Consider the following 22,175-nt stretch of genomic DNA (forward strand, 5'->3'; position numbering starts at 1 on the left):
GCTGGCTCTTTGAAAAGATCAACAAAATTGATCAACTCTTAGCCAGACTTAGCAAGCAAAAAAGAGAGAGGACTCAAATCAATAAAATTAGAAATGAAAAAGGAGAAGTAACAACAGACATCACAGAAATACAAAGGATCATAAGAGACTACTATATGCAACTATATGCAAATAAAACAGAAAACGTAGAAGAAATGGAAAAATTCTTAGAAAAGCACAATCTTCCAAGACTAAACCAAGATTAAATAGAAAAGATGAATGGACCAATCACAAGTACTGAAATTGAAACCATGAGTAAAAAACTTCCAACAAACAAAAGTCCAGGACCAGATGGCTTCACAGGTGAATTCATTCTATCAAACATTTAGAGAAGAGCTAACACCTCTCCTTCTGAAACTATTCCAAAAAATTGCAGAGGAAGGGTCACTCCCAAACTCATTCTATGAGTTCACCATCACCCTGATACCAAAATCACACAAAGATACCACAAACAAAGAAAATTACAGGCCAATTTCACTGATGAACATCGATGCAAAAATCCTCAACAAAATACTAGTAAACCTCATCCAACAATACATCAAAAGGATTGTACATCATGATCAAGTGGGATTTATCCCAGGGATGCAAGAACTCTTCAATGTCCACAAATCCATCAGTTTGACACACCACATTAACAGACTGAAGGGTAAAAACCATATGATCCTCTGAATAGATACAGAAAAAGCCTTTGACAAAATCCAACACCCATTCCTGATAAAAACCCTTCAGAAAGTGGGCATAGCAGGAACCTACCTCCACATAATAAAGGCTGTATATGACAAACCCATAGCTAACATCATTGTCAATAGTGAAAAGATGAAAGAGTTCCCACTGAGATCAGGAACAAGACAAGGATGTCCACTCTTGCCACTACTATTCAACATAGTTTTGTAAGTCTTAGCCACAGCAATCAGAGAAGTAAAAGAAATAAAATGAATCCAAATTGGAAAGGAAGAAGTAAAACTATCACTATTTGCAGATGACATGAGACTATACCTAGAGAATCCTAAAGACACCACCAGATAAATGTTAGAGCTCATCAATGAATTTGGCAAAGTCGCAGGATATAAAATTAATACACAGAAATTGACTGCATTTATATATACTAACAATGAAAGATCAGAAAGAGAAATTAGGGAAGCAATCCTGTTTACCATCACATCCAAAAGAATAAAATACCTAGCAGTAAACCTATCTAAAGAGACAAAAGACCTGTACTCTGAAAACTATAAGATGCTGATGAAAGAAATCAAAGATGACACAAATAGGTGGAAAGACATACCATGCTCTTGGATTAGAAGAGTCAATATTGTCAAAATGACTATGCTACCCAAGGTAATCTACAGATTCAATGCAATTCCTATCAAATTACCAAGGACGTTTTTCACAGAACTCGAAAAAAATATTTTAAAATTTGTTTGGAAGCACAAAAGACTCAGAATAGCCAAAGATATCCTGAAAAAGAAAAATGGAGCTGGAGGCATCAGGCTCCCGGACTTCAGACTATACTACAAAGCAACAATCATCAAAACCATATGGTACTGGCACAAAGACAGAAATGTAGATCAGTGGAACAGGATAAAAAGCCTAGAATTAAACCCCTGCACCTATAGTCAACTAATCTATGACAATGGAGGCAAGAATATACAATGGGGAAAAGACAGCCCCTTCAAAGTGGTGCTGGCAAAACTGGACAGCCACATGGAAAAGAATGAAATTAGAACACTCCCTAACACCACACACAAAAATAAACACAAAGTGCATTAAAGACCTAAATATAAGACCAGACACTATAAAACTCTTAGAGGAAAACATAGTCCAAACACTCTCTGACATAAACAAAAGCAACATCTTCTCAGATCCACCTCCTAGAGTCATGACAATAAAAACAAAAGTAAACAAATGGAACTTATTTAAACTTTAAAGTTTCTGCACAGCAAAGGAAACCCTAAACGAAATGAAAAGACAACCCACAGAATGGGAGAAAATATTTGCAAATGATCAATCTCCAAAATTTATAAACACCTCCTACATCTCAATACCAAAAAAAAAAAAATCCTCTCAAAAAATGGGCAGAGGATCTAAACAACAATTCTCCAAAGAAGACATAGGGATGGCCAAAAACCACATGAAAATATGTTCAACATCACTCATCATTGGAGAAATGCAAATCAAAACCACAATGAGATACCACCTTACACCAGCCAGAATGGCCATCATCAAAACGTCTACAAACAATAAATGCTGCAGAGGGTGTGGAGAAAAAGGAACCCTGTTACACTGTTGGTGTGATTGTAAATTGGTGCAACCACTGTGGAAAACAGTATGGAGATTCCTCAAAAAACTAAAACTACCATTTGATCCAGCATTCCCACTCCTGGGCATCTATCCAGAGAAAACCATGACTCAAAAAGACACATGTACTCCAATATTCATTGTAGCACTATTCACAATAGCCAAGACATGGAAACAATGTAATTGTCCATCAACAAAGGAGTGGCTAAAGAAGATGTGGTACATACACACAATGGAATATTACCCAGCCATTAAAAGAAATAACAGTGTTTTTAGCAACATGGATGGACCTAGAAACTATCATGCTAAGTGAGGTCAGTCAGACAGTGAGACACCAACATCAAATGCTTTCGCTGACATGTGGAATCTGAAAAAAGGGCACACTGAACTTCTTTGCAGAACAGGTACTGATGCACAGACTGAAACACTTATGGTTTCCAAAGGAGACAGGTTGGTGAGTGGGGGGATGCACTGGGGCTTTAGGATGGAAATACTATAAAATTGGATTGTGGTGATCATTGTAAAGCTATAAATGTAATAAATTTATTGAGTAATAAAAATAAAAATAATTAAATAAATAAATAAATGAAAAAAAATAAAACAAAAACACTAAGTTGAAGAGATACGGGGACACCAATATTCATAGCAGCATTATTTACAATAGCCAAGATATATAAACAACCTAACTATTAACATACTAGTGGGTAAACATGATACAAACACACACAGACACACAGACACACACACACACACACACACACACACACAAACACACGCTGGAGTATTCCTCAGCCATAAAAAATGATGTATTTGCCATTTTCTACAACATAGATGAAACTGGAGGCAATTATACTTAGTGAAGTAAGTCAGACAGTGAAAGGTAAATACTGTATTTTGTCACTTATTTGTGGAATCTAAAAAATAAAATTAATGAACATAACAAACTGAAAAGACTTGTAGAGAACAAACTAATGGTTACTGGGGGGGTGGGATGTGGGAGGAGCAAGAAAGGGGTAGGAGAGTATGTGGTATAAACTAAAAAATAAATAATTTATAGGGCTATATTGAAAAGTACAAGGAGTATAGCCAATATTTTATAATAACTTCGAATGACATTATCATATATACAAATATTGAATCACTATGTTATATACCTGAAAGCAATGTACTATTGTAAATCAACTATATATACATCAATTAAAAAGAAAACATACACTACTCAAATTTTCACTGAAATTGCTGGTATAGTCTCATGAAAGCTGCTGCCTTTTTCAGGTGAGTAGCTTAAAGGGATGGGACAAGAGTGTGGAGGCCAAACTCAAAAGTCAGGTCAGGAGGAAAATTCCGTTTAAGGAGATTGTCCCCACAGAGATAAAAGTGTGCCCACACCTTTTGTCCCATATAAAGGAGTATCTAAGTAACACTGTGTTTTTATCTCTTTGTTAGGTTTCATCTTATATTCATCTGAGATTGCCATGCCTTATTTTAAAATATTTCTCAATATATCTTTTATGCAGCATAGTTAGTCATTTTGGTCTGAGGTGATCCTCAGAGAGTGTCTGCTCTGTGTCATTCTGATTCAAGCTCTTCCGGACAATAAGGGACCTAATAGAGTCAATGAACCTCTACTCATAAAGCGTCAGAGTTGACTAGAGCCCAAGATCCACTGAGGCTGAACTTCAGAGTACCCTGTCAGTTAACCTCCACACCTTTGTAAGAAAGTAGAACGAAGAGGCCCCTACAGCAACTGACAATTATATATGATATAATTAAAGTGCCTGGTATAAACTCAGCACATTGTAGACACTCATAACAGTGGTGATTAAAGAGAGGACAATTATGGCTATAAAATGATCTCCATTCCATTGAGTGTGTTGTTTGAATTCTTGGCTCCAGATGGAAAACCCTGAAGGAGAGCACAGGTCATTTTTCTTTTGCTTAGAGAAGAGCCTGCACAGATCTCATGTGTAGAAAGTTAGTAAAAAATTTAATATTAATTATTATGAGAATGATATGATTAATTCTAATAAGCAGTGATAACCATGGGCTCAAATGCAGAAGAATGTCACTATAACAGGAAGCAGAATAAAAGTGAATTCCCACAAAGCCCATGTCTTAAATAGAACAATGATGATTCGACAGCAGTTTTATTTGTTTGGCTGTAGTATAATTCACATGCGCACCCTTGAGAAATAACTAAGAGATTTTTAGTAAAGTTTTTGTCTCTGAAAAAAAGAAGTGATGAAAACATAAAAAGTTTCATGTTCTATTAAACAGAGATATACATAAAACATATCATCCAGGGAAAAGCAGTAGTGTTTTGTATGTTTCAGACACAAATTTGATTTCAAATAGGTTAAATTTGTGAGTAATTTAGAATATATTTCCTCATAACAAATAGAATTTCAAAGAGAAGTTACATTTCCAAGTCTTGCTTATAAGATACAAGCCTTTGTGGGTCTGTTCAGTATTCCCAATTGTTTCAGAATTTTGTCTAAATCCTTCCTATAGCTGAAGGTAATGGGTAATAACTCCTTCCATGTTTTAAAAGGAAACTCTTGAAATAACACATAGGAGCCTTATTAACAGTGCCCTAACCAGCTCTGAGATTACAATCACATCATCATCTGCAGCCCATGGAGGCAAAACAAAGACATTAGTTAGAGAGCAAGATCCTTTAAGAGGAATTTGTGCATTAACAGTGCTATAATGTTTTCCTCTTGTATTGAATGGGGGTGAGGAAAGGGATTTCTTCTTTTCAAGTGAAAAGCAAGAGTAACAAGAGGGCCCATAAGAAAGATTGGAAGTCACTTTCCAAATGGTACCACTTATTTTGTGGCTGTATACTACCAGAATGCACAAACGTATAATCTGCTATTGGTGGAGAGGAGGAAAAAATTTTTGAGAAAACTAGGTATGTGTCCCCTGCAAATTGTGGGTCAAGGAAAATGGTACCTGACTTTTGTCCTCAAATGTCTCAAGGGAGGAATTTGGCTGGAGCTATTTCTGATTGTTAGGCAAGAAAATTATCCACTTTATTTGTGCTGTGTGGCTGGGAAAGTGCATAAGACTTCTTAAGGTCCAAGTAAATGCTTAAAAGTTTGCCAGACTACAGCTATCTTTAAAGGACTTTGACCAAGAGGGATGTCCCCTGGTGTAATGGGACCTCAGGAGACAGGGATAGGATGGTTTCTCCTCTTAGAAGTCAGGTCTTACGGGAGTGGTAAGCAATCTGTAGTGAGTGTATAACCTGCATCAGGAAAAGGTGCACCGAGACCTTCTTGGTGTGGGTATGGGGGGTTGCTTGTTTCCCTTAAGAGCCAGCATGTGGGCATCTGCCTCTCAGAGGGTTAATGATCACATTGCGAAAGGACGAATCCCATTCCCCTCCTTGCTCTAATTGTACCTTCCTCCATTCCTCATCAGGAGAAGCCAAAAGTGACAGTTCTTAGGAGTAGAATTGGAATAAGACGAGAGAGAGAGAGAGAAAAAAGAACACACCCCTCTTTTTAGATAGCCACAGTTGTGTCCAGTCTGAGGAAGATGAGAAATTTTGAATTGGATATGAGCTGGTTTACCGAATTAGACTCTACCGGCTGTTTTTTTACTACTTGGAAATGAGTTTTTGGTTTGTTTTACACAAAAATAAAAAGAAAGCTATAGGATCTATTGAAATGATACCAAGGAATAGGGCAAAGAGAGAGATGAGGAAAAATACACAGTTTTCTGCTTACACCTTGCTGGATTTGGCCTATTTAATAGACCAAGTATGTATTTCATAAATCATTTTTAAACAATTCACTCTCCTACCCCTGTGTGTATGAAAAAATTTCAATTAGAATTTTGAAATTTTTTATATTTTTAATTTTTTCTTTTTGCTTTTTAGGATCTCACTCATGGCATATGGAAGTTCCTAGGCTAGGGGCCTAATCAGAGCTATAGCTTCTGGCCTACACCACAGCCACAGCAATGCAGGATCCAAGCCACATCTGCGACCTATGCCACAGCTGACCAGCAACACTGGATCCTTAACCCACTGAGAGAGGTCATGGATTGAACCACATCCTCATGGATACTAGTCGGGTTCATTTCTGCTGTGCCAATACAGGAACTCTCAAAAATTTGAATCTAAAGAGAGACAGACACATGTACATGCATATGTACATACGTGCTTGGCATGTGCATGCAGAGAATGAGTGAGAAAGACCAGATATTAATTACCCCAACACTGTATTTTCTGAATAAGGAACTAAACTGAGGATAAGATAACTTTAGTTTTAAAACATACCTATAAGACCATCCAACAGAGCCAGTCATTTTTTACATGATTATCTGGAGACCAGGAAAGTTACATAATGTACTCAGCTTGATTTAGTAAGAACAGCCCATTTTGATCCTGATCTTCCTGACTCCTAGGCAAGTTTTGGATTTACTGTGGGATAAATGCTTACCTGAGATAGTCTGGGAGAGACATGATGTGGGTTATATTTTTTCTGATTACCTGTTCTGGGCTTTGGTTCCTTCCTGTTAGTTCATTTCACCGTCCTGTCAGTTGAAGTTGAGACAAGATGATATCTTTGTATTTTTTTAAGCTAGAATAATTTGATTTAGTTTCTTCTTACATGCTCCCAAATCAAACCACATATATCCTCAATCCTCTTGGGTACACAAAGTGGTACCAAAAATTGAGAAAAGAATAATTGGAGTTCCCTTTGTGGCTCAGCAAGTTAAGCACACGACATAGTATCTATAAGGATGGGGGTTCAATCCCTAGCCTCACTCAGTAGTTTAAGGATTTGGCATTGCTGCAAGCTTCAGTGCAGGTTTCAGATGTGGTCTGGATCCCAAGTTGCTATGGCAGTGGTATAGAACTGCAGCTGAAGCTCCTATTTGACCACTAGGCCAGGAACTTCCATATTCTGCAGGTGCATCCCTAAAAAGAAAAAAAAAAAAAGAAGAATTAATGAAGAACTGCTACTGTTTAGCACAGGGAAATCTACTCAATAGTCTTTAATAACCTGTATGGGAAAAAAGAATGGATATGTGTGTATGTATAACTGATTCACTTTGTGTACACCTGGAACCAAGATAACATTGTAAGTCAACTATAACAAAATTTTTAAAAATATAAGGAAAGAGAAGGAGGAATGAAATATTTTGGGATTAATTTTCATGTGATATTCTTTCTTTTACTAAAAGAAAATTGATAGAGTGCTTGGAAACATTGACTCTGGGTCCAGTGGAAGCAGATATTGATTTCTAAAAATGAGCTCATTTCAAGAAAACAATACTACACCAAAATATTTTAAAGCTGCACTTTAGCTTATTATACTTGGATTTAATGCATATTCCTCAATTTGTAGCAACTAGATTACTATAGGAGGATAAATTTACCCTTTCCTGACTGAAAGGCAGAATTGCAAGTAGATTTGACACAATCTAAGAGTGGCAAATTGCTATTCTTATTTTACTTATGAAACAAATCTATTCATGCCTTTGGTAAATTAAAATGAGTAAATAAACTATCTTTAGCCCTTGTGACTATGAGGATGCTTTAAGTTAAAAGTAGTAGAAAACCAACTGATATCAAAATCAATAAGAAAATTTATTGAGCTAAATGTAGGTTAAGAGGCCTTCAGGATGGTGTATTTCATGGCTTAATGATGTACACAGGACTAAGGGTTTTCTTTTTTCCATTTTATTTTATCATTTACTTCTCCCTAGCCTGGACCATTTATGAACCGATCCCAGCTAAGAAAAATGTTATAGCTAATACTGCTATTTGCCTATTCTTAGTCAATTCTTCCCTTGTCTCCAAATAACAAAAATCTGATTTTGTTTAGGGCTGTGATTCACTTTGCTTAAAAATTGCATCCTGTCTTGAAGTTAGGTGTACTTATGTGATTAGTGTTTGCCAAGCACAAGAGATGTATGAAGTTTACAAGTAAACTCTCTAGAGAGATGAGCATTTGTTCTAAGTCCTGCCAAGGATGTAAAATGATTTTTGGAAGAAAGGGAACTGAACCCTTCCTCATCCTTCTTTCTGGTTGGAATCAAGTTCTAATGAATGGAAATATGGAATGAGCCTGGGTCTCTGTTGACTTTAGAGCTGCCAAGCTATACCTGTTCAGTCTGTCTCCAGACTTCAGTTACAGTTGACCCTAATCATAACCAATACAAATACCATGTTTTGAATTATTTTGGCCCTTGTCGTGAATCAGTGTTAAGGGAGCTGGAATTAGCATGACTGGTGTAAGCCAGTTTTTCTCAATTTTGACTGCAGTTTAGAGTCCACTAGGGAGTTTTAAAAGCCTGGGCTCTACCTCAGATCAATTAAATCAGAATCCCTGGATCAGAACCCAGGCATTAGAGTTTTTTTAAAAGCTCCACAGGTGGAGTTCCCATTGTGGCTCAGTGGTTAAGGAATCCCATCGTGGACTGGGAACCACGAGGTGGCAGGTTTGATCCCTGGCTGCGCTCTGTGGGTTAAGGATCAGCATTGCCGTGAGCTGTGGTGTATGTTGCAGACTTGGCTTGGATCTGGCATTGCTATGGCTCTGGTGTGGGCCTACAGCTACAGCTCCGATTAGACCCCTGGCCTGGGAAACTCCATATGCTGCTTATGTGGCCCTAAAAAGAAAAAAAAAACAAAACAAAACAAGAAAACAAAAAAACAAAACCCAGAAAAACCAGACCAAAAAAAAATCTCCACAGGTGATTCCAATGTGCAGGCAACTGGCCGAGACTGCCCAGAGCACCCCTCATCCCCTCCGTGGTGGAGGGTCATCCCCAAACCACATTGCTGCTACCTAATCATTGGGGAGGAGTGGCCTGGATGTGGTACAGTCAATCCAATGTGCTCTAAGATCCTATCCTTAAAAAATAACACAGAGAAGTAAGATGGGGATAGTTTACTTTAGAAAAAAAAAAGGCATGTGAAAAACTAAGTTGGTTAGCAATTATGTAGTCCCTGTTCTGTTATAGGCAATCAGAAAAATTCAGTGGGGAGAAAAATATAGTGTGGGTGCTGTTCTAATGCCAGTGCTTCATTGTTGTCCTTTCTGTTGATAAAGCCAAAACCTATTTTGCTACATGCCAGCAAACTAAAAGGTGTACAATTTCTCTGTTTGTTCTCATGCTGCCCCAAAGTTTCTGTCTTTGTTCACTATATTTCTGTAAAATGCATCCTTGGCAACTGCCTTGGTATAGAGAACAAAACCTTCCTTTTCCGTTTACAATGAATTCTTAAGATGAGTTGGCCTCTAGGAGTTCTAGAGAGTTATTCTGTAGATTTAAAAACATAAATGTCACTTCCAAGTCTACTGGTTACACATGAATGGCAGGAATAATCAAATAAAGTAAATTTAAATTGTTTCGATAGCATAAAATGGTAGTCTTAATAAACAGAAACTACTATATATTAGAATACCGGGAAAGTATAAACCACACACAGAGGCACATGGTTAAACTTTTAAAATGAGCTGGTGAAATTGCAAAAGCTGAAGGACCTTTTCATAATGTAATATTGTGATGAAATAAAGATATTGAGTAGCTTTGATATTAGTAATTCTTTAAATGAGAACATTACAAATAGCCTGGAATCAGAAGCTGCTTCTTATAAATATTGGCTGGATATATGATTTTATCTCTTTTTCTAGATTTATTTTAAGGTCACTTAATTTGCTCACAGGCAGAGAGAGGGGCTTCCTGAGAATTTACAGTAAATTCTCATTATTGAGAGATTCTGTATTTGAGAATTCATCTACCCACTAGAACACCTTTATAATCCCCAGTCCTACACAGGGCGCTTTATCTGTCTTTCATGGACAGTCACAGAGAGACAAAAAACCTGAATTACCCAATGCACATGTTCCTAGCTGGGGACAAACACAGTGATGCTTTCTTATTTCAGTTTTCATACTGTAAACAACTGTTGTTTTCAAGGTCTATTTAAGTGCCTTCCTCTTTGTATTCTCGAACATTTTGTTTATTTCACCATTTTAAATGGCCACAGTCTCTTGCTTCAAAGTGAAAACAGGCTCTCATTTTGACATTTTATAGTTACATCTGTATTTCCTCCACACCTTCAGTCACTGATCCTTGGCAACCATTGATCTGCTCTTTAGTTCTGTAATTTCGTCATTTTTTTTTAGGATTAACTTTTTCACTCGGCGTAATTCCTGGGATATTTTCAAGTTATTGCATTAGACTTCGTGTCTTTTTATTGCTAGGCCATTTTCCACAGTATGGGATGTACTGAAGAATCATTCATTCATTTAATAGACATATGGTGTCTGTTGATTGTCTTTCTCATTCATGTTAAACCTTTTTTTTCTTTTTAGGGCCGCACCTGTGGCATATGGAGATTCCCAGGCTAGAGGTTGAATCAGCTACAGCTGCCGGCCTACCCCATAGCCAAAGCAATGCAGGATCTGAGCCGTGTCTGTGACCTACACCACAGCTCATGGCAACACCAGAACCTTAACTCATTTAGTGAGGCCAGGGATCGAACCCACGACCTCATGGTTCCTAGTCGGATTCGTTTCCGCTGCGCCACAATGGGAAGGCCAAGAGATTATCTATTCTATCCTGAGCTCTTTAGATGTTGTGAAACACATATATAAACATAGGCAAAAACATATATGTGTATATACACATGTGTTTATATCTACGTGGATACATATGTATTTACATGTTTACATGTTTATATATTTAAATAAACATATATTTTATATATTTACATATATTATTTGCTGAGGTGAATTTCTACATGTCCTGCCAACACCACCCAGGTACAAGGGAGGCACTAAGTCACACTACATCATTTCAGACAGGTAGGATGGAAGTTCTACCTCCTAGTAGGCCTTGCTTACACTTTCTGGGTGATCTCAGCCAAGGGACTCCTACAGCCCTGTTGCCTCTGAATGAAGGTGGCAATTTAGCTTCCCAGTAAGTCTGCTGTCACCAAAGGAGAGGGAGGTGGAATGCTTTTTCTCCCTTTCACCCATCATCTCACAGGAAGAGGTAAGCTTTCTTCTGCAGGTGTTTGACAGGAGTCAGTCTGGAGTTGCCAAGCAGGTTATCTCTTGTCAGGTCAACCTCTTCTAAGTCTTTGGCTAGGAGGACCAGGCTGTTGGAGTTTTCTTCCATCCTTCTCCTGGCAGTGACTGATTGGAGGCTTCTGTGATACCCTGAGACATAGGGAAGGTGTAGGTCACAGATAAGGCTCAGATACTGCATTGCTGCAGAAGTGGCATAGGCCAGCATCTACAGCTCCAATTATACGCCTAGGCTGAGAACTTTCATATGCCACAGGTGCAGTCTTAAAAGAGACGAAAAAAAAAAAAAAGATAGTATGAATATTAATGTGAAAACAAAAATATGTAAATATTAAATCCAAGTATGACTCAAAAGTTACATAGTAAAATAATAAATATATATTGTAGGTAAGAAATTAACAAAGATTTTAAAAATCTGGATTGGGAAGAATGTAAATCATCATGAATTATGGAAGAAATGTATGTTGCTGCAATTTCCCTGTAGATGAATTAGGAAAACAGATAGAATAGACCCTAAACATTTGTACACTCTACTCCTGTGATATTAGTCAGAGGGAATGCTTAACAATGAATGCAGATTGCTATGTATGGACCTGAATACAGATTGTTTTTCAAAGGAGAGGGAATACAGCCTAAGTACTTCACAATATTGGAGTTACTTGATAAATACAGCCTAAGTATTTATCAATACTTAGGCTAAAGTATTTATCAATACTTAGGCTATTGTGAAGTACTTAGGCTGTACCTAAATACAGCCTAAGTACTTCACAATATTAGAGTTACTTGATAAATTCATGTAGTGGAATAATACCTATTTATTAAAAATACTTAACCAAACATTTAACTAAACGCAATCAAACTTAAATACAATTAACTAAAATTATATGGAAATATGTTCATGTTATATATAAACATTGCAAAAATATGTAGAGGGATAAACATTTAAAATACATTCTGTGTATATGCACAGAAGACAGTCTAGAAGCATAAGTATCAAATTAATAATGATGACCTCTGTGTGGCAAATATTTCCTCTGTGTGCATTTTCTGATTTAAAAAAGAACTAAAAAATACTAAGTATGTTGTGAATTGACATATTATGTTTAGAATAATAAGAATCCTTAGTCATTCTAAGATAAAACTCTCAGAGGAAACCATAGGCAGAATACTCTCTGACATAATCCACAGCAATATCTTCTCAGGTCCACCTCCTAGAGTAATGACAATAAAAGCAAATATACACAAATGGGACTTAATTAAACTTAAAACTTCTGCACAGCAAAGGAAACCCTAAACAAACAAAAAGACAACCCAGAGAATAAGGAAATATTTGTGAATGACGAGGATTAATCTCCAAAATTTATAAACACCTCTTGCAGCTCAATACCTGCCCCCCCCCAAAAAAAACCATTAAAAAATGGGCAGAAAGAAGATATAAACAGACAGGTCTCCAAAGAAGATATACAGATGGCCAAAAACCACATGAAAAGATGTTCATCACTCATTATTAGAGAAATGCAAATCAAAACCACTATGCGGTACCACCTTACACCAGACAGAATGGCTATCATCAAAATGTCTACAAACAATAAATTCTGGAGAGGGTGTGGAGAAAAGGGAATGCTCTTACACTCTTGGTGGGAATGTAAATTGGTACAACCACTGTGGAAAACAGTATGGAGATTCCTCAAAAAACTAGAAATAGAATCACCATTTGATCCAGCATTCCCACTCCTGGGCATCTATCCAGAGAAAACCATGACTTGAAAATATACATGTACTTCAGTGTTTGTTGCAGCATTATATACAATCACCAAGACATGGAAACAACCGAAATGTCCATCAACAGAGGAGGAGATAAAATGTAGTACATATACACAATGGAATATTACTCATCCATAAAAAGTAAATAAATAATGCATTTTTAGCAACATGAATAGACCTAGAAATTATCATGCTAAGTGAGGTCAGTCAGACAGTGAGGCACCAGCATCATGTGCTATCACCTGCATGTGGAATCTAAAAAAAGGACACAATGAACTTTGCAGAACAGATCCTGACTCTGAAAAATCTTATGGTTTCCAAAGGAGACAGGTTGGGGGGTGGGGTGATGGGCTGGGGGTTTGGGATAGAAATACTATAAAATTGGGTTGTTAGGATCATTGTACAACTAACTATAAATGTACTAAGATTCACTGAGTTAAAAAAAAGAGAAAGATAAAAGAATATTCAGTCATTCTAATATAGGTGGAAGGAGAAAACAAAAAATGTAGTAGATTTGGGTAGAAAAAAGGAAATAGAGATGATATTAAACCAGGAAAAAAAGAGTTTAATGAATAATGAAGGATAAATAAGAATATCCATTGCTTCCTACTCTTCCCTGTGCTGAAGGTAGAAAAGTGAAGGCCTGCAAGTCTTTACCTTGACAGAACTTAAGAGTCTAGGAGGGAGGCACAGGATGCTGTATAGAACAATGCTTTCTTAAGATAGTGGGGTGGGGAAGTTCCTGTTGTGGCTCAGTGGGTTAAGAATCCAACTTAGTATCTATGTGGATGTGTGTTCAATCCCTGGCCTTGTTTAGTGGGTTAAGGATCTCTCATTGTCATGAACTATGGTGTAGGTCACAGAAGTAGCTCAAGTCTGGTGTGGCTGTGGCTGTGGTGTTGGCTTGCAGCTGCAGTTCAGATTTGATCCCTAGCCAGGAACTTCCATATGCTGCAGGCATGGCCCTAAAAAGAAGGAAAAAAAAAAGATAGTGGAAGTGGAGAAGGAAGAAATTGTTGGATTTAAAACATTTTGGATGAGAACTCACAGGTCTGGCTTACAGGTTGAATATTGGGTAGAGGCAAAGATCTGTCATCATCTTCTAAAATTAATAACATGGAAGGAAAGAAAGCAAAAGTTAAATTTTGGATGTACTGAATGTAGAATGGTGATCAGGTGGGGCAAGATTGTTGGATAAATATGCCTGAATCCTAACTAAGGAATGAACATTGTAGATGGACAGTGGAAAACTAATTTTAAAATGGTGTTAAACTCAGGAGATTAAATGAGATTACATAAGGGGAGAATGTAGCTGGTGAAGGGCACAGCCCTTGAGCATTTGAATATGGGAGTGTTTAAGAAAAACACTGCCTAGATAACTGAAGCAAATGAGCAAGGAAGAACCCAGGAGAGTGTGGTGTCACAAAAGCCATGAAAAGGAAGGGTTTTAATGATGAAAGCATGTTATATTGGGCTAAATACTATTGCTAAAACAGAAAAAATATCCAGCGATTTGGCAGTACTGATGTTGCTGATAAGAACTTATTCAAGAGCATAAGAAGCCAAAGTGGAGTGGACTAAAGAGTCATTCTGCAAGTGTTGATGGGGATTTTGTGGAAAGGAGGAGAGAAATAAATAGTTTCTAGAAAGGATGGAGGCTCAAGAGAGGCATTTTTCTATTAAGATGGGAAATATCATGGCGAGTTTTTATGGGGTTTAGAATGACCCAGTAGAGATGACTTGAGTGATGGCTCTGCAGGGAGAGGGAAATGAGAAATAAGGCTCTTGGAAAGGGAGGGAAAACATGAGTCCAGAGCATATGCTTTGGGGTTGCCATTTTTAGATGAACAGTCTTGCATTCCACTGTAACTAGCAGAGAGTCAGAGAATATGGCTATAAATGCTAGGAATTTATATATTTAGTCATGGGACGGTGTGGAATTTCTTGTTTTATTGAAGTTTTTCTATCAAGTGGAAGACAAACCCAGCAGCTAAAAATTGATGATGTAATATAAGGATGATTTGTGAAGTGAAAAAAGCTACAGAATACTGAATTGGGACCATAGGGAAAAAATATTTTCTAGGGTCATGTCATAGGATTTCTAAGCAGTACTATGTGTGTGTTTGGGGTATGAAAATATAAATATGAAGATTAACTTGTTGGCCTGGTTGTATACAGGTGTATCTTGTTTTACTGTACTTTGGATAATTACAATTTTTTTTTCATTTTAAGTTTTGTAGCAATCTCACATTGAGCAAATCTCTTGGTACTATTTACCAACAACTTTTTTCAGTTTGTGTCTCTGTGTCCTGTGTCACATTTTGGTAATTTTCACAACATTTCCAACTTTCAGTGTTGATGTATTTGTTACAGTGATCTGTGACCAGTGATCTTTGATAATGCTATTACAAAAAAGATTGCAATTCACTGAAAGCTTATATGATGGTTAGCATATTTTAGCAATAATGTGTTTTTAAAGTATATACACTGTTTTGGAACATACTACTATTGCACACTGAATAGACTATAACATAGTGTAAACATAATTTTATGTGCACTGGGAAACAAAAAAATCATGTAACTTGCTTTATTGTGACATTCCCTGTATAGTGATCATCTGGAACTGAAACTACAGTACCTTCCAGGTATGCTTGAATTTATCCTGGAACATTAAATACTCAGGTGTAGGAACAGAGCATGTGAAGAGTTAGGTCTAATCACGTTTGGGATGTTTTGAAGTGAGTGCTATAGAGAAGTAAAGGAATTGAGGGTGTTTGCAAGGCAGTAAATATCAGAAGAGCTCAATCAGTCAACAATGGGTAGGTAGGGAACTGACTGTAGTTTATGGATGATAAATAATTGATAATAACTGGTGTTAATAGACTAAAGACCTTAAATCAAAAAAGAAAAAAAAAAAACTTTAAAGTTCTTAAGTAGGTGAATTGGAAAAACACACCAAAGTTGGTAGAAACTGGGGTGCCCACCATTTGATCTTGGAAGAATGTGACTGAGAGGGTGGCACTGGAGAAGAAGAGCGTTAGACATATAAACAGATAAAAGAAATGAGAAGCCATAAAACTACATCTTACACATGCTCATGGTCAAGTCACAAAAATGATAAGAAATTTAGAAAAAGAGAAAAGGATAGTGTGACCTGGGGAAGAAAATCTTCAGTGACTTGAAGAAGTGATCTAGAAGACAGTATAAATTCAAATATAAAGAAAAATGAAAAAAAGGAAAAACAAAGATGAGTACATGGTATTGTGCTTTTGAAGAAAGAAAAAAGAGAATGTATTAGAAGCTGAATATTAGAACTTGAATTACTCATTCTTCTAAGCTCCTGTACATACAACACTTCTGATCTTGGTTGAGCCAACACTGTCTTTTCAGTTGCTTAAAGTTAAACCAAAGTCCCCTTAACTGCCCTTGACTTGCTGAACTATGCAGGAAGAAGTCCAAAGTTGGAAATCGAAGAATTTAAGGCCTGGGTGAAGAATTCATGGGTAAGTTGCATGTTTATTAATAAGAAAACCTATTGTTTATCAGGTAGGATTTGGTCAGGACCTAACAAGGACAATCACTCTGCCTCCAAACCACTTGTCTCGCACATGTGAAGTATGTGAAAGCCAGAGCTTCTGCACCACAGAAGCTATTAGAAGCTAAATCCTCAAGACACATCAAGATAAGATAAGAAGGTAGAGGACATATTCCAAGAAGAAACTGAGAATATAGAGGAGCCTTCTGATTACAGAATGGGTATTCTAGGGGACACACTGACAAAATTTAAGAGAGTGGAGAGGAATGGGGTTTGGAGAGGATTAGAACTTGCTATGTAGAATAACCATAAGAGAACCTAGTGACATCTGATGACATTGAGGCTTGAGGATTTAGGAATGATGAGGTTACTTTACCTCTGAAGATGGATTGATTTTAGTTTCCTTGAGAGTGCTGGCAATCAGGGTTAGCTAGCACTCTACAGATTGTGTCATTTTAGTATTGAGCAATGAGAGAGCAAAATTTATAACAGAAATGAGAAGGTGATTTTGCTTTTTCAAATTCAGAGTTACTGCTTTCAAAATACATGTGGTCCTTTGTGTTTATTCATAGTCCAATGGGCATAGCCTAAATCAGACAAATACAGTTCATAAGATGTAGAAAGAAGAGGAATGTCACCTCTGAGAAGCTATGAAGATTTTAAGATTCAAGTGGTCATGAAAGCTCAATCTGTTATCACCATCTTCAGGATCTCATAGTGGCCATTGAAAGGTTACTGTTAGGACAATTTGAGGAAAATTCTGAGAGGTGGGTACTCCTGACTAATGAGCATATGTAACATACAAGAAAGGAATAAAATATCTGAACAAGATGGTATGATAGAAGAGAAAGAGAAAAGAGGGAATGAAGGAGATGTACTTATGGTAAAAGTATGGGCTGATGAAGTCAGGACCAGGAGTTATAGGCAATAATGTTTACTAACGTAATATTTAACACTGGTTAGCATTCTCCAGAATTAATGTTGATGTAATTTGTTTAATCCCCATTAGAAAAAGTAAACCAAAACTATGAGTTGCATACAGTTCCCATCTGCATTTTATAGGTTAGGTAATGGAGACTTGGTGAGGTAAGGACCCTGCTAGGGTCGAACCCTCAGTGTGTGGGATCAGAATTCACACCCACTCAGTTGGTCTCCACAGTCTTTACCACCAGGAATGCAAAATAAGGAATTTAAGGTTAGTACAATAAATCAAATAGCATTGTTTTAGCAGAAAAAAATTAACAGGAGTTCCCATTGTGACTCAGGGGAAACGAATCCAGCTGCCATCCATGAGGATGCAGTTTCCATCCCCGGGCTTGCTCATCTGCTGTTGCAATGATCTGTGGAGTAGATCGCAGATGTGGCTCAGATCTGGTGTTGCTGTGGCTGTTGTGTAGGCTGGTAGCTACAGCTCCAATTTGATCCCTAGCCTGGGAACCTCCATATGCCACGGGTGGTAGAGCCCAAAATGACAAGAAAAATAAAATTAACATGGGAATAGTAGACAATTAATTGAGGAAATAGGATATAGGAAAAATTTTAACACATTTATGAGATCTTATCAGAATTATCATCATAAATTCCTAGTACTTAAAATTTAATTTTTTTCTAATATGAAAATTTTTATCAGAAAAAAATTGTAGACAAGGCTGACTTTGTGGATATGCAGCCCAAGAAGCCAAGAAAAGGCTCTGTGCTTCAAGGAGTCATGCGCTTTGTGTAATGCTTTAGTGTCACCAGAGCATTATTCTTAATACATTTTGCAAAGGGGGTCTTGCGTTTCATTTTGCGTGGGAGGTCTTATGTATTATGTAACTCTTCCTATATGTACATAGTAAAATGTTTGACAGATTATCCCAGCATGCCCATATACTCAAGTTGCATCTGATTTTAGCCAAAGTAAAAGCATGAAAAAAGCTTATAGTTGAAGGTTTGGAATATGTTGTTAAAGCATAAACTAATGAAATTTATCGAATGTGCCCTGTTCACAAAACAGTGTTTGGCTCTGAAAATGGAGACGTCAATTGCCATTAATTCACTAATTTTAAAGTACTTTGGAAGAAAATCTGAATCATTAGGAAGGTAAATCCTCCGAGAGTGTTCCAAGAAGCACTTACAGCCAAAAAGATTAAACTTAATTTCAGGAAGAAAGTGCCTAGAGACGTGAGAAGGCAGTCCCAGAGAATCTGCCAGCTCTACTTGGGAAGGCAGTAAAAGAAGAGATGGGAATAGCAAGTAAAAATTCACATCCATGCAAACCTGGACTTCTTTCAGCGAACAGAAGAGGATTCACCAAATTAGGCTAACTCCTTCAGGATACATCTGTCACAATGGATGAAGAAACCCTTCCAAATCTGCTAGATTTTTGCTAATATGTGGAATGAAAGAATGCCACTTTCTCCTGTGGGAGCCCAAGCAAAGATGTACATAGTAGTGTGTGGTCTCTTACAAAATTTCTGCTTCAGTGAATAGGGCCACAGAGTACAGAGAAGGGAAAGTCTGTTCCACTCAGTAACATGTTCCTTATTATCATGCCCAGAGTGGGGCTTTAGCACTCTAGATAAATAGTTCTGTAGTAAAAGATGTTAGCTAACAGGATGACACTACAGAGTCAGTTGCTGACAATGGAAAGACAATGGAGAGTTTTACGTCAAGATACACTTCTGACAAAGAGCTCTTGGCTGCTCCAAGATGCTAATATTTTTTTCCCCTTTTATTGAGCACATATATGTGTGTTCCTCTATGGATACTTTCTGACATCATACAAAAACAGTAAGAGTTTCATATGTTGAGTGGAAATAACCAGATTAAACATTATTTTTACTATATTATCATATCGGGGTATACATTTAACCACAAAAATGCTGTAAGTTGAATTTCTACATAATGCCACTTTTGAAAATAAAAGCAGTTGCTAAAAATTCTAAGTAGATTATCATCAGAATTTCTACATAATGCCACTTTTGAAAATAGAAGCAGTTGCTAAAAATTCTAAGTAGATTATCATCAGTAGATTAAGTATTTTACTGCTTTCTCATTCAAGAAATCCAGATAGTCTCAAGTATCAGAAGTGATTGGTTTGGACACTTGAGTACTGATTTGTAGGTTTTAATTGGATGATGTTACAGGAGTTTATTTTAGATTATTTATTAGCATGCCTAGCTTTGATAAGCTAGAATATCCAGAATAATGTCTCTACTGTATAAACTACACTAAGGTTGCTGTCATATGAGAAGCATCACAATGCCTGTATCTGAACAACAAAATCCATAATTCTGGAATCCAGATTATTTGAAGCTTATTATTTTTCTTTCACATTCCACAAATATTTATGCCTGAGCTAAGGCCATAGAGAGTATAATTGATTCTGCATTTTATTAATCTCTATATTAATAGAAAATGTCCCAGTACTTGTCATGTAGTAAACATGCAGCAATGTGTTTATGCTGAAGTAAATGGTTTGAAATATTTGTTTCCACAGAAAGAAGCATTTGCATTCAATGAACACGCACTTTGTCTTAGGGTGCTAGGGGTTTGGGTTGAAATTTTGGTTCAACTTTAAACAAGTAATAATCTTTGAAATCACAGTTACCTCAACTGTAGAATAGAAGTAATTCCCCTCCCATTGGATAAGGCCATTTTTTTTCCAGTTTTACTGATATGTAGTTGACATATAATATTGTGTAAGTTAAAGATATAAAATGTGTTCATTTGAAACATTTATATATTAAAAAATGGTTTATTGCATTAGTATCAGGTAATGATTTTAGCTCACATAATGACTATTTTTTTGTGGTAAGAAACTTTAAGATCTAGTCTAACAGCAACTTTGATGTATTATTAGTATTAGTATTATTAGTATAAATATTAGTATTATTAACTAATATCACTGTACTGAACATTAGATCCCCAGAGCTTTTTTTTGTCTTATATCTAGAAGCTTGTACCCTGTGACCAACCTCTTCTTAATTCCCTAGCCCCCAGCCCCTAGCAACCTTTTTAGTATCTATTTGTATGAGTTCAGATTTTTTAGTTTTAATAGTTTTTAGTTTTCAATAAATTGAATACATTCTTTGTTCACTCAGCAGCAATAATTGTTGTAACATTTGAATCAATAGCTGAACTCAGAGTGCTTAGATACCAGTTTATCAGATTTACTCCGTAGAGCTATTAAAGTCTCAGTTTGATTTTAATTCTTGAATTCACCATCATCATGTTATAAATCCCTTAAGAAGTTAATACTCTAATACAGTCTCTTACCTTAGTGTAATAAATGAAAGAGATTATTTTGAATACTGTACTTCCTTGCATAATTTACATGGTCATATTAGATACCTTCTAATTGAATCTTAAAATGCCTCCTTAAAGCTTATGTTCCATAACAGAGTCTATCTGAATTGTTTTTAAATTGTTCTAGGTCATTTTCTGGATCCAAAAGTATTTAATAGAAAACAACTTGGCTGTATTCTTGACCAAGAGTAATTTCAGTTATTTTAGTATCTCTTTGTTATGCACATACAGAATCCTTACCTGTGTTCACTTTTGTTTGGCCTATCATCATGAATTTAATTGTATATTAAATTGTTGGCCTCTTGTTAAATTGAGTCACCATTAAATGCATTGTTTTCATTTAAATTGTGAGAAAAATATTTATATTTACATTATGTTGAGCTATTCTTCACTTGCTTGTTTTTAATATACTATTTTTAGAAGAGTTTTATATTCATAGAGACATTGAGTAATAATATAATTCCCATACATCACCCTCTAAGATACTTCACTATTATTAATCTCTTATTTGGTATGTTACAGTTGTAACAACGAACCAACATTGATACATTTATTGTTAACTGAAGTCTATAGATGATTCAGATTTCCTTAATTTTCACTTAGTTTTCAGGATTATATCCATAACATCACATTGCAGTTACTTGTAATCTCCTCTTAGATTCTTATTAGGTGTGACAGTTTCTCAGATTTTCCTTGTTTTTGAGACCTTTGACAGTTTTGAGGAGTATTGATCAAGTATGTTGTATGATATCCTTTTATTGGAATGTATTTGATGCTTTTCCATGTTAGACTGAGATTATGGGTTCTGGATTGCAATAGCACTGAGGTAAAATGTCATTTTTATCACGTCATATCACGGGTATACACTATCAACATGATTTCTGACTGTTGGCAACACTGAGCTTGATCACATGGCTGACGTAGTTTTTGCCAGGTTTCTCCATTATAAAGTTATACTTCTATTTCCTCCTTTTCACACTGTACACTTTGGAATGAAGTCACCTTTAGAGTGAAGTGTCCTTATAATTGATTTGAAATTCTTCTGCATGGAAGACTTGCTTCTTCTCATTTATTTTGCAATCATTCATATAATCAGCATGTATGCATATATATTTTATATATAGAATTATAATGCCTATTTTATTTTATTGCTCAAATTTTTCCATCTTGGCCATTGGAAGTCTCCCAGTTGG

Source organism: Phacochoerus africanus, chromosome 4 (genome assembly GCF_016906955.1).
Source record: "Phacochoerus africanus isolate WHEZ1 chromosome 4, ROS_Pafr_v1, whole genome shotgun sequence".
NCBI lineage: Eukaryota > Metazoa > Chordata > Mammalia > Artiodactyla > Suidae > Phacochoerus > Phacochoerus africanus.